Raw genomic sequence first — 12,946 nt, forward strand, 5'->3', positions numbered from 1 at the left:
GATACACATGTTGTGTAGTAGCATGACACATGCCATGATGATCTTGGCAACCTTCTCATGGCTGTAGAGAAGTTCCCCACCGGACCGGCTAAGGCAGCGAAACCGTGCCTTCAACAGGCCAAAGGTCTGCTCAATGACCACACGGGTAAGGGTGTGGGATCGATTGTAGTCCTCCTCGTGCCTGTTCTGTGGGTTTCGGACAGGAGTGAGGAGCCATGGCTTCAAGGGATGGCCACTGTCGCCTGCATGGGAGGCAAGAAAAGGTATATGTCAGTAGATTCATGATGGACAGCTGTACTAGTCACACATGCCTGCAGATTACTGTTGGTCACATGCACATGTCCCTGGTTGTATGCACTCCATTTTTAGGCCCTCAATGTGTCCTGTGCCATGGAATAATGGTCTGGGTTGCATATTCAAGATGATACACGGTGTGCACTGCTGTCTTGTTGCTCATGCATTGTGTATGCATAAAGCTGTGCCCATGTCAAATTTGTGATGTGTTGTGTTCTGTATGATTTTCTTACTGGGAGCGTTGGCAGTAGGCTCTGCAATATTAGGCATTCAGCGCTGATTTTTCCCATGGTGACATGCAGCATTCCTGTGGTTGTGGTGGCGTTGTGACAGACAGTGGATTCCCTTGGTGGTTTTGTACAATGCACCCCCATGGATGCTTGTCCTGTGTGGTGATTTGCTGGTGACAGCAACATAGTGCATATTCACTGCATGTTGATGGATGGTGTTGCAGAGGGTGAGGTCTGCTGATGGGTGGTGCACGTGTTGTGCGATGTGGGGTGGGTTACTGTTTGGCATGTTGTGGTAGGTGTCGACCTTAATTCATTCCTATGGGATTTGGTTGTCATGTTCTGTTTGGGATGCTTTGGGGCACAGTGTTTAGTGATGTGCACATCGTGCTGTCACATCAACATTGACGTCATGGTGGTGTGTGCATCTCTCCTCCCATTTCACTGCCATGTGCCTGTCATGCAACTTACCAAGCAGCCATCCCCGCCGTCCTGCATGTCGCTCCATGTAGCGTGGAGTTCCGCAGGACCATTGAGTCATGAGTTGATCTGGGATATCGGGCACAACAATGTGTGATGCTCTTGCTGGCGTCACATACCATCTGCACATTGATGGAGTGGTATTACTTGCGGTTGCGGTACACCACCTCCATGGCATGCGGGACCACCAACTCTATGTGGGTACAGTCGAGGGCACCGATACAATTTGGCATGCCTGCCAGTGCATGGAAACCAACTTTTGTATCAAAGATCTCCTGTGGAGTCCGTGGTAGGGATATGTAGTCCCTTGTGTGCTTGAGGATTTCATCCAGCACTTGGTTCAGAATGCGATAAAATAAGGGTTGTAATATGACGTGCATGTGCCCCACTTTGTGCTGGTAGGTGCCTGTTGCAAGGAAGTGGAGCACCGACACTACCTTCAGTAGAGGGGGGATGGCGGTGCGTATTTCAATGAGGCTGACAATGTCCACGATGGTGGTGATGGTGTCCCGGTCCAGACGGTACAGGGTGTGGATCTGCTCAGGGGTTAGGTTGAATGGACTGGCTCTGATGCTAGGGATTGGGGGCTGCCTGCGTGGTACCACTGGCTGAACTGGTGGGGCATGCTGGGCCTGTCTCACCCTCCTTCTCCTCCTGCATCTCCTCTGTGGTGCCTGCTGTTGCTGTTGTTGGTGGTGTGGCAATGCAAGCATGTCCCCCAGCACCAGTATTGCTACTACTATTGGGTTCATCTTGGTGTGGGAAGGAGTGTGGTGTGTGGGTGTGCTCCTTTTGCACTGGCCCAGACTCAATTGCCTCCACCTGTGCTGATTGTGTGCACCTGTGGCAGTTGGGAACACTGTACCTAGCATATTATGGTTGGTTCACGATGCCTGAATTACCGGCATGCCGGTATCCCCTATTTACGCCTTCATGATGCCGGTATTTGCTTGTCCGCCAGACTTGTGATTTCCTCCCATTAGCCACATGCCGGTACGATAGGCCGCGTGCCCGCGCCCATGCCGCTATTAGAGGCACCATTTTTAACGGTGCCTCTAATAGCGATGTCATGGGTCGGAATTGGCCGGAGCAGTATGCGATGCCGGTAATCCTTTACTGGCATAGTTTTTACACTACCTCCAACCTCGGAATGATCCCCAGTGTCTGGGTGAAAGCAGTTTTTCCTGGAATAACATTATATTGTGACCGCCATTGCTGGGGCATCCTTCAACACAGTAAGGGCGAGGGTATAGGAGGCACTAAGGGACACTTTCCCCGACATACCAGATTTGCAGTCTGTGATGCAGTGCACAATCGGAGAGGAGGAGGATGCGATGGCCTTCATTTTATGGTTGCAGGAGATGTGGCGGGCAGAGACAGGCACAGCGTGGGACCAATCAACCTCCCTATTTTATTTCATAATAAAACAAAGCCTCCCCAAAGAAGTACAGAAGGCGCTTGATAAAATAGCTCGGATAGAAGCCAAAGGGTGGCCAGAAATATAGAGCATAATAGTACATCATTGCAAATGAATCAAAGAGAGAGAAAGAGAGACAGTACAGAAGAGATTGGCAGACAAAGCTAAATACATTTTTTATTTTTTTTATTTATAACTTTTAGTTTCATACAAAAAAGACAAACTTTTTGTTACAATCATCAGTTCCTTTTACTCATCTCTTCTCTTGTTCCTTTCCGGAACTATCATTTTCCTATTATTTTTCCAATTGCAATGCGTCCATAAAGTTAATTATTGCACAAGTCAGTCGAGTGTTAGCACTTGACATTGAATACACCCACCATTCTTCCATGTTCTCATTCTGTGGTGCAAACTTATCGAGATGCTGGGAACGTTGTGTTGAAATCTTGGTACATTCGGACAGTAGATGTTTCACTGATTCTTTATGATTACCACAGTACCTACATTGGTTATCTAGAATTGTAGGGTCTCGTTTTAACAATTGCATCTCTTTAGTCTTATACAGATTTAGACGTAAACGCAGAAACTTATCTCGATGATACTGAGATGGAAACCTATCTAAATGTTTTGGTATCACATTGAGTTTCTGTGAGGCCGAGCCAAAGTCCATAGTTCAGGCTAGTTTTTTCCGTTTTTCATCATTCATGGTCCAATTCCTCTGACGCAGTTTGTTTTTTACAGTCTGTGGTCTTGTTAATATCGCTTCCCATGACACGCCTGCATCTTCAATTATAAGGGACAATTTTGTCGCCCAGTTATTTAGCAGGTCGGTTGATGGATGTTTTGACTTTGTCCTCCGTATGTCTTATTGGTGTGCTCCAGGTACCAGTTTGATTTTTCTAAGGATCATTATCGATTTCCACAGAACCATTCCATAAAGTGATTCAATCCCTAGTTCATAGCGGATTGAAGTTATTGATACATTCTGTGGTAAACCCAATATCCTCCGCCAAAGTTTTCCTTCTAACTTTGTCCATATGTCACAGGAAATGTTCTAACCTGCTTCACTTCCAAATGATATTGCTGGAACCACTTTTTGGCGATAAAAGGTCAGAACAGGTTTGAGAGTGAATTTGCCAAAAGCTGCATGAAGTTTTGCTCCCTGCATCGCAAAACTCTGCATCTTTTGAAGTTTATCAATCACCTACTGATCACGTTCTGTCTTCTCTTGGCTTAAGTCATGGCTTAAGTCACTTGTTAACTCTTGCTCTTCTCCATAGTTATTATCTGGCATGTCATCACTGTGAAACTTTATCGCCATGAGGTCTGAATCAGTATTTTCAAACGGTGAATCCTGCACAAAGTCTATTGCATCAATGTACATCGACGTCGAAGGAAGTACTAAGGGCTCCTGCTCATTATGATCGTGTTGTAGTAGATTAGACTTACTCTCAGCCATGACCGGTACCTGTTTGTTTATTTAAAATCATTTGCGTGTTTAACAAAGAGGCATCTACTAGTCTTGATGTAAGTAATACTAATGAGGGCACTGCATCACAGCCCACGTGTTTAACTCGCCGTTAATCTGAACATCAGAATTTCTTACCTCCTATGGGACTGTGACAATATTCGCGGGTTTCTGTCGACACAGCACAGATTTTTCCGCGTCTGCGGTCCTTGCAGGGCAGTGGCTGCCACCGCTGAAACCCGAGTCATCTGGATGCTTACAAGCAAGCGTTCGCTTCTGCGGTCTGGGCGTGCCAGCGCGGACTGGCGCTGATTGAACTCGTCACCGAACTCCGCTCCGCGCCCTGACGTAGATTTTATAGGGAGGTCCAAGAAATTAAAGGTCCAGTGTCTCTGAAAAACGTTGCTGCAGCTCCTCAGAAATAGTTCACCAACCAAGAGTTCTGGTGCAGACTGAACTTGTCACCGAACTCTTGGTGAAAAATCAAATGTTGGCACCCACAGTGCAGTGGCCCAATAACAGTCAGATGAATAGAAAAATGTAATCTTGATGGAGATGTTGGACAGCCAATGTCAAAGTACAATCGATACAACACTTTAAAGTCCCCAGGAGACTCGATGGCACTGTGCGTTCGTTCAAAACCTAAAATTAATTCAGACAAAACTAGTGAAGGTCACAGCGGCAGTAGCCACCCTGCCCACAGATAGAGAACGAGAGGAGGAGGAAGGGTCAATAGCAATACAAGCCAGAATGGCAGCAAACTGGGCAGGGAATGGACAAGAACAGTGGAACAGTGAAGAACAATATGGAGGGCCACTATGGCAAGGAAGGAGCGCCCACGGAGGAAGAGGTGGGTACAGAGGATCTAGAGGAGGTGAATATGGTACGGAGAGTATGGGGGACAGGGACCCAGAGGGGGACCTGGGAATTGCTGGAACTGTGGGAGGTGGGGATATTTTTCAAGGGAGTGTCGAAGCCGTCCCATGAACAATTACCCAAATGAACAGCAGTATGGTCATCCCCCATCTGGTAAGCACACACGGGTTGCCAATGGATGGTGGAAGTAGGGAAGAGCCACATGATCAGAGCTATACAGACGATTGCCGAGCACCCCCACAAAATGTACAATATCCACACTCACGAGAACACATGGCCCCTGTGCCCCTGTTTGAGCTAACCCTTTTGCCACCATGGCAAATGGTGGCCCACACCTTTTGGAGGAGTGGCAGTGCTGTCAGGTAATGTCTTTGCTACTGAAGGAAATAGAAGATATTCAGCATAATACAGCCCACAGAGAGCACTTGCGTGTCCAGTACTATCAACGACCCTCAATGCAGCAAAATTGGGAGTAGAAAAATCATGTCTACGAGAAGGTAAGTTTCCGTTATCTAATCTCAAAATGGAGACGCATGGGTTCTCTGGGGCGGTGGTCGAGGTTCCATACACAGAAGAATTAGATGTAACAGTGGGGGGCAAAACAGTATGAGCACCCCTATTGAATTACGAAGAATCACTACTAAATTTGCTGGGGAGGGACCTCCTTAGCAAGCTCAATATGACCATTTCCTCTGCAGAAAGAGGTACTGTGTGCTCTACCCCTGGGATCTGCCCATTGCGAGCAATGCTGGTAATACATACATGAGCCATGGCACCGGAGGTGCGTGGGATACCAGTTGACCCAGTCATGTTCATTCAAGGTCTAAAGACACTAGCATGAGTGGTACCAGAACTAAACACCAGGAATGGAGAGTGCCAACAGAATTAGTGTTTCGCCCTGTAGCACACCCTGAGATAATGCCAGGAACAGTAATGTCCCTGGATTTGCATGGAGTGCAGATGTCCGCACAGAGAATAGCAGTAATTGGAGTAGACATACATGGATGTGAATGGCGATCAGTGTTGTGTATCAATGCCATTACACCCCTGCAGGATTTATCTGATGAGGAAATATTTACTGACTCAGACAGTGACGGAGAAATAGTAATGGAGACATCAATTCACTGTGACATAATGATTCAGACAAAACAAGTGCCAGTACAATTCAAGTGGTGGTGGGTGCTCCACCAACATTTTTCAATGATGACATGCAACTTGTACCAAAGGAAGTGTGGACAACAGGCCCACATGATGTAGGGTTGTTCCGTGAGGTAACCCCATTAAAAATAAAACTCAAACCAGGGGGATTACTGCCCCGGGTGAAACAGTATCCCCGTCACGAGACGCAAAAGAAGGGATAAAAGAAACTATATCTGCCTTATTACAACAAGGGATTATAGTGCCCTCAAATTCACCATGTAACACTTGTACATACCCCATTAAGAAAGCAAAGGGAGGGGCATGGAGGATGATACAGGACCTACGCCCCCTCAATGACGTCATACAGAAAGAATTCCCACTTGTCCCAAATCTTGCGTCAATTTTGTGTAGTATACCAAAAGACGCTTCATGTTTCACAGTAGTGGACCTGAAGAACGCATTCTTCTCAGTGCCACTGCATCCTGAATCACAATATTTGACAGCATTTACACTGAGAGGAAAGAGATATGAGCATTGCAGGTTGCCCCAGGGGTACTGTGAGAGCCCAAGCATATTCAACAGGATGTTACATGAAGATCTTGGAAATATCGACACAAAGAGCACAGTTATTCAATATGTAGACAATCTCTTGATATGTGGGACGAATGAGGAGGACTGCAGGCAAGATTCTGTGACATTATGAACACAAAAAAGGTAGCAGGCGCCCGCTCTCGAAAGAACAAGGCATGATAACCTGTTGAGTGGTTATTAACCACATTGAGAGTTCGCAGCCATTGCTTTTTGCTCACTGTACCTTTCACAGATGGAAAATATCCATTTGCATATCAGTCTTTGTCCCGCCCACAAGGGCAGTCCAGCACCAAAATGCTATGGCAATTCCTCTCTGAACAAGAGCACCATCAGCAACCCCTACACGTGTTTCAGCCTTGTTGGGCCTCATCAGTGAGGTGAAGCTGAGCCTCTCTAAGCACAGTGAGCAGGGAGTCCACGTCTTGTTGCCCCCAGGTAACCTAGGGTGACCGACATTATGAACACTGCTGGCACACAAAGGCTACAAAGTGGACAAGGACAAATTACAATATTGTTCAATATTGTTTAACAGAAGTGTTGTATTTGGGTCAGCTAATATCTAAGGATGGCAAGAGAATAATCCCCGACAGAGTAGCAGCAGTGCGAGCCGTGAATAAGCCTAGGACAGTGAAGGATATGCAGAAATCTCTTGGCATGTGCAATTACTGCCGTGCATTGATCTCAGAATAGGCAGGGTACACAACACCACTTTTACATGGACTAAAGGAAGCATAGAGAGAGGAAGTAGCAATACAATGGACACAAGACATGCACACTGCCTTCAATACATTGATATAACTGATACATCCTAGCAAACCCAGATGATGAGCGCCAACTTTATTTATTTTCACATTGTAATGGGACACTAATGTCAGCAGTATTGACACAAAAAGCATCATTGGGCCACAAGCCTCTGCCATACTATAGTGGTATGCTAGACGCAGTGATGCAAGGACACTTTGCTTGCAAACAAGCTCTCGCAGCCGCGGCGTTCGTCATTGAAAAGAGTGCAACAGTTGTGATGGGATGTTCCGTGACATTGTACCTGGCACATTCACTTTTCGCAATATTAGAAAGGTCCAAGAATACACTGACTACACAGAGAGCCACATCATAGTGAGATGTAAAACAGTAAACCCAGCTACTTTCCTCACAGAAGCATGCACAGTGGAAAACATGCAAACACACGATTGTGCCACATACAGAGGGGAAAATGATGGTACACCCACAGCCAGTGAGGATGCACTGACTGAAGGAGAAGTTTACTTCATAGATGGGTCAGCGTCAATAAATACTGAAACAGAAGAAAAGCATGTGGGGGTGGCTGTGGTACACCTAGAAGAAGGTGAGTATGAAGTGATAGTGCAGAAACGGCTGCCCGCTCATTTTTCAGCATAGGCAGCAGAACTAGTAGCACTAATTGAAGCATTACACATGGCAAGAGGATGTGCAGTGACAATATAAACTGACTCTGCATACATAACTACAACAGTACATGGAGAATTGGCACACTGGGGGAGGAGGGGATTTCAGAGAGCAGATGGGCCTCTAGTGCAACACGCTGATTTGTTGGCATAACTAATCGAAGCATTGATAGAACCAACGGTAGTGGCATTAGTGAAATGCCAGGCCCATACCAACAATAATGACGTCATCTCGTTAGGGAACATGGCAGCGGACGTTGCCGACAAAGAAGCGTCATAACTAGTTAAAGAAACTACAGGTGAGTACCTCCTACAAAAACATGTAGAAGACGAAAAGAGGGAAGGATACAACTCCATGCCAATTTCACAAATATTAGAGTTGCAACAAGAAGCGTCAGACGAGGAAAAGGAGTTATGGGAAAGTAGGAAAGGTATCCAGTCATCCACAGATCTTCTCTGGTGACAAAACAACACAGGTAAAGTAGTGATGTCTCAGAAATGACTAGAAATAGCTTTCCAACAACTTCATTTTCCAGCTCACAATGCCAGACAACATATAGCGGCGGAGATTCAGGAAAACTGCTTCGTTTCATGATTGCAAGAGCAAATATCAAATTTTACTACATGCCAAATATGCAATTCAGGGATGACGCTAAGAACACTATGAGGAACACAACCCAAGCCAGCAGGACCATTTCGAGAGTTACACATCGATTACGCGGACATGGGTGAACAATGCAATGGATTCCGATACATGATAGTGGTAGTGTGTCCCTTTTCAAGTTGGGTAGAGACGGGCCCCTGCACCCACCCAGACGCAAGGTGCGCAGCCAAGTTCCTAGTGCAGGAAGTATATCCCCGCTGGGGAACATGCACCGTGATACATTCCGACAACAGAATACATTTTGTGAATGATCTGTTCAAAGAAGTGACAGCAATGTTAGGAATAACCCACAAATTGGGCACAATTTATCACCCACAATCAAATGGCATTGTAGAGAAAATAAACAGACTCCTAAAAAGCAGACTTTCAAAACTATGTTACACAATGAAAAAGAACTGGGTATACTGTTTGCCCCTTGCCCTATTTGAGTAAAGAAACCAGTCCAGCAAGGACCAACATTTGTCCCCTCACGAGTTAGTGACAGTAGACGCATGCACACAGCAAACTCCCCACTAAGAAGACAGTCAGATGCACACAGAAGTGCAACAGTACTAGGGGAAGAATTTCATGAGTATTTGACAAAACTCACAAAAGCAGCACGTATGATTGCAAAACTGTTTGTGCCCCCATTCACACAGGAAGCGGCAAACAACACTGTAACACCAGCCAATGATAGTCCTACAGGTCAGCTTATGCCAGGGGAGATGGTATATGTGAGGAGCTTTGTACTGCAGTGGAATACACCAAGATTTCATGGCCCATATGAAGTGGTGTAATGTACACCCACCGCTGTGAAAGTGAAAGGGCTGAGGAACTGGATCATTTGTCTGATGTATGAAAAGCATATGACAGTGTAACGCCAGAGGTAGAAACAGACAGGACAGAGGTGACATAAACTTAAAAGGAACAGTTAGAAAAATAATAAGCAATGTGCAAGAAATGAATGAGCAGGTGACGTCAGTAAGAAAATTTCAATGAACAAAGTTTATCATCTCTCTCTCTCTCTCTCTCTCTCTCTCTCTCTCTCTCTCTCTCTCTTTCTCTCTCTCTCTCTCTCTCTCTCTCTCTCTCTCTCTCTCCCTGAAATTAAGTTAATGGAAAAAATTGAAATTAGCGAAAAGATTATTTAAAATGCACACAAACAAAAATATATAACAAAAAGTTATTTATAAAATGACAAAGTATGTATGTATGTGTATGCTTACTGTCCCTTTATGTCTCATTGTGCAGGATCAACCATGGCAACAGATGGGGCCCCGATGTCAACAATGTTAGAGTAGATAGAAATGGAAATGTTAATTTTAACTTAAGAAGATATAGCTATGAGTGTGGTTTGTTCTTCTGTACTGTAATATTCTTTTCAATTTTGTTTGGTTTGGTAGTATACTGGGCCGTGCCATTTATATCTATAGATTTAAATGAAGGGGGAAATGGAACAAGCATGGTAAAGAAGGGGCCACATCTCATCTGGAACGGGGTAAAACTGATCTTGGAACACGGGAGGAAGAGAAATAACATACATCATGCAAATAGTACAGCCAGCACTACTATAACAGTGCGCTCCATTGCCCCATATAATGACTCTGAGTTCAACATATTTGGTATGAATAACCCAGACCCCTCTGAATTTCCCTGGTTAAATGATGATTCTGTCCCAACTGTATCACTTGAACCCTACACAGCAGAGGGATACAAGGTGCCCAAGTGCATGGTGGATAATGATGTACAAACTGCCGAAAGGTTCATGGCCCTATATAATGAATGGGAAAAGGGGGGGCAGGTGGGGCACCTTTAATGCAGCAGGCCAAAAAGAAAACTTGGGGACAAACAAGGGACAACAAGAGACGGAAAAGGGGGACGGGACGGAGAAAGTACGATGAATACCACGGGATGGGATTAGATACCAAAAAGGACATGCAGCACCCACACCAGTCCAATAAATGGTTCGCAGACCTGAGTTATACAGCAAAGCAAACAACTAATAAGAGCTGTTACGTGTGCTCTCTAATACCCCATGCCTCTGGTACTCCTAAAGTACTGTTACCACAGGAGTCGCCTATTGCAGATGCACAATGTCTCCTTCATCTTACATTATGCAGAATTAAAAATAGTTTTCAAGCACACACCGTCTCCTTTGAAATGCTGCAAAATGAAAAGAGTTGTTACTTGAAACCAAAAGGAGTGATATGTCTGAAGGAACCCTTTTTAGTGATCAAAGGAACATTATATATGGACAATAAATGTCAAGATGAACAGATAACATGCAAAGCAGAGGCACTACGAGGTCTGGCAGAAAAAAACTACAATGGATCCAAAGAACATGCGCCCCGATATGCGTACTGATAAGGAATGATCACATTTCAAAACTAACATGGGTAAAAGCCCTTGAAAGGCCATTCAAACTGCAGAAAGACATACCCTATGAACTTTGTTTCCTAGGAGAGGGAAAAGTAAATATGGGCACGAACAAGAACTGTAACAAAACGCTCATCATCCCAGACATGAAAAAAGGGCTGCTGCACTAATGGACACTTACTGAGTTTGCGGGAAACAGGAGTACCTGCACCTTCCACAGTCATGGAGGGGCACATGCTCTCTGGCAACGCTGCATTCTGCTCTGATGGTGATACCTGAAAGCCACATTCAAGGGGAGAAAAAGCTACCACCCGCCAACAATCGAGAACCCGTGCAGCTAACTGTAGAAGCTCCCATCTATGCCATATCTGGGGAAAGCATGCAGAGCACAGTATCACGAAGAAAGAGATCATCAAACTATACCTCCAAGGCATCTTCTGAACTTTTGGCGCAGATTCCATATCGATTCCGGCTGTTTAATTCCGCTGAGACATTCTTTGTTTCCCTCCCTCCAAGCACGGGCCAACGCAAAATGGCTCCAGATCACCCGTTGGCAGTTGATCCAACTGACAAATGACATGGAAGAAAGGTTTAACATGATCAAGGTGGAGCAGAGGGCCCTGTGGTTGATGATGATGCAGAACAGGTATGTCCTAGACCTGTTGACAGCCATGGATGGAGGTGTTTTCCGGAAAATCAGGAGTGCATGTTGCACTTTCGCACCCTCTACAAATGCGGACAATGGAACTCTGTCCCATGTAATAGCAGCGGTGCATAACCTTGGCGAGTGGATGAAAGGGGAAGGAGGGTTACAGCCAAACACCTGGTTTGATGAACTTTTTTTGTGGGTTCCTTCCTGGCTCGGGATGGCTGTCAAACTGCTAGTACCCACCATCATTTTCCTGCTCTTGATTTTCTGTGTGTGCCAATTAGGTCAAAGGTACTGCGCAAATGCAGTGCCTAACAGTGCAATGATGATGGTGACAATGGGCAACGCAAAAGGAGTGTTACAGATGACTCAAGAGGTGCAAGTGCAAATGGGGGAAGACTCCAGCTTAAATATAGATTGGCGGCATTATACTACGATGGGTATATTATCACATAACTATAAAGGAGCCCCGGGAGCTAGCTTGGTATGATGAGGTGTGGGTGGATCTGGAAGGAGATGGTGGATACATCTACATGACTTGTACTCCAGATGAGTATGCCAGGGCAGGGAAGAGCCTCAGAACCGTGTGCAGGGTGTGAATGCCATGAAAGGGAACACCTGCTTCGGATGAGGCCATAGCTGAGGAAGAGGAGCGCAAAAGGCTGGGTGAATTGCAATATTCGTTACTAAAGTAATGAAAGGGGGGAATGTATGGGAGGAAAGGTCCTTGATACCCCCTCCCCTCCATTCCAACCCACATATAGATTATGATTCGTCCACTGGTCACCAATGCGCCTGTGGCCAGGGATGCAGGATGGCTGTGTGACGACCCATATGCATGCCCACAGTGACCAGAAAGCTGATCCCAGACTCAATTTTGTACCACAACCAGACTCCATTTTCTACATGGTTCCACAGGCCTCATAGACAAAGGTTGCCTACAGAGCTGAAGCTCTCCCCTCGAGATTGCGCACAGCGAGCCAGTCATCTCCCTCACCCTCCTCACCTCTGCGTCCCTGTAGAAGGCCTGTTCACACCAGAGACTAGGCGCGAACAAGCTACATGACACTGTATCTTTCACCTTCCGCAGTTCATTTCTTCCTTGTGAATGACCAGGCAAAGGCTTGAGTTGGAGGAAAACAATTCATCTCCACAAACATGCCCCGTACCCTTGCAGACCCCACATTTATGACATACACTGTGGATAACCCCCCAACGTTGTTCTCCGTATGAAGTAACAGATACAGACCCTACGCCTGTGTGCCACTCTGTTTTACCCACACTGCTAAACCAGCTGCAAAGGTCATAAATCCCCCCCCTGTAGAAATGTATGAAGGGGCTGATTCTAGGAAATGAAA

This window comes from Ambystoma mexicanum, chromosome 3p, assembly GCF_040938575.1.
Source record: "Ambystoma mexicanum isolate Mex_15411 chromosome 3p, UKY_AmexF1_1, whole genome shotgun sequence".
NCBI lineage: Eukaryota > Metazoa > Chordata > Amphibia > Caudata > Ambystomatidae > Ambystoma > Ambystoma mexicanum.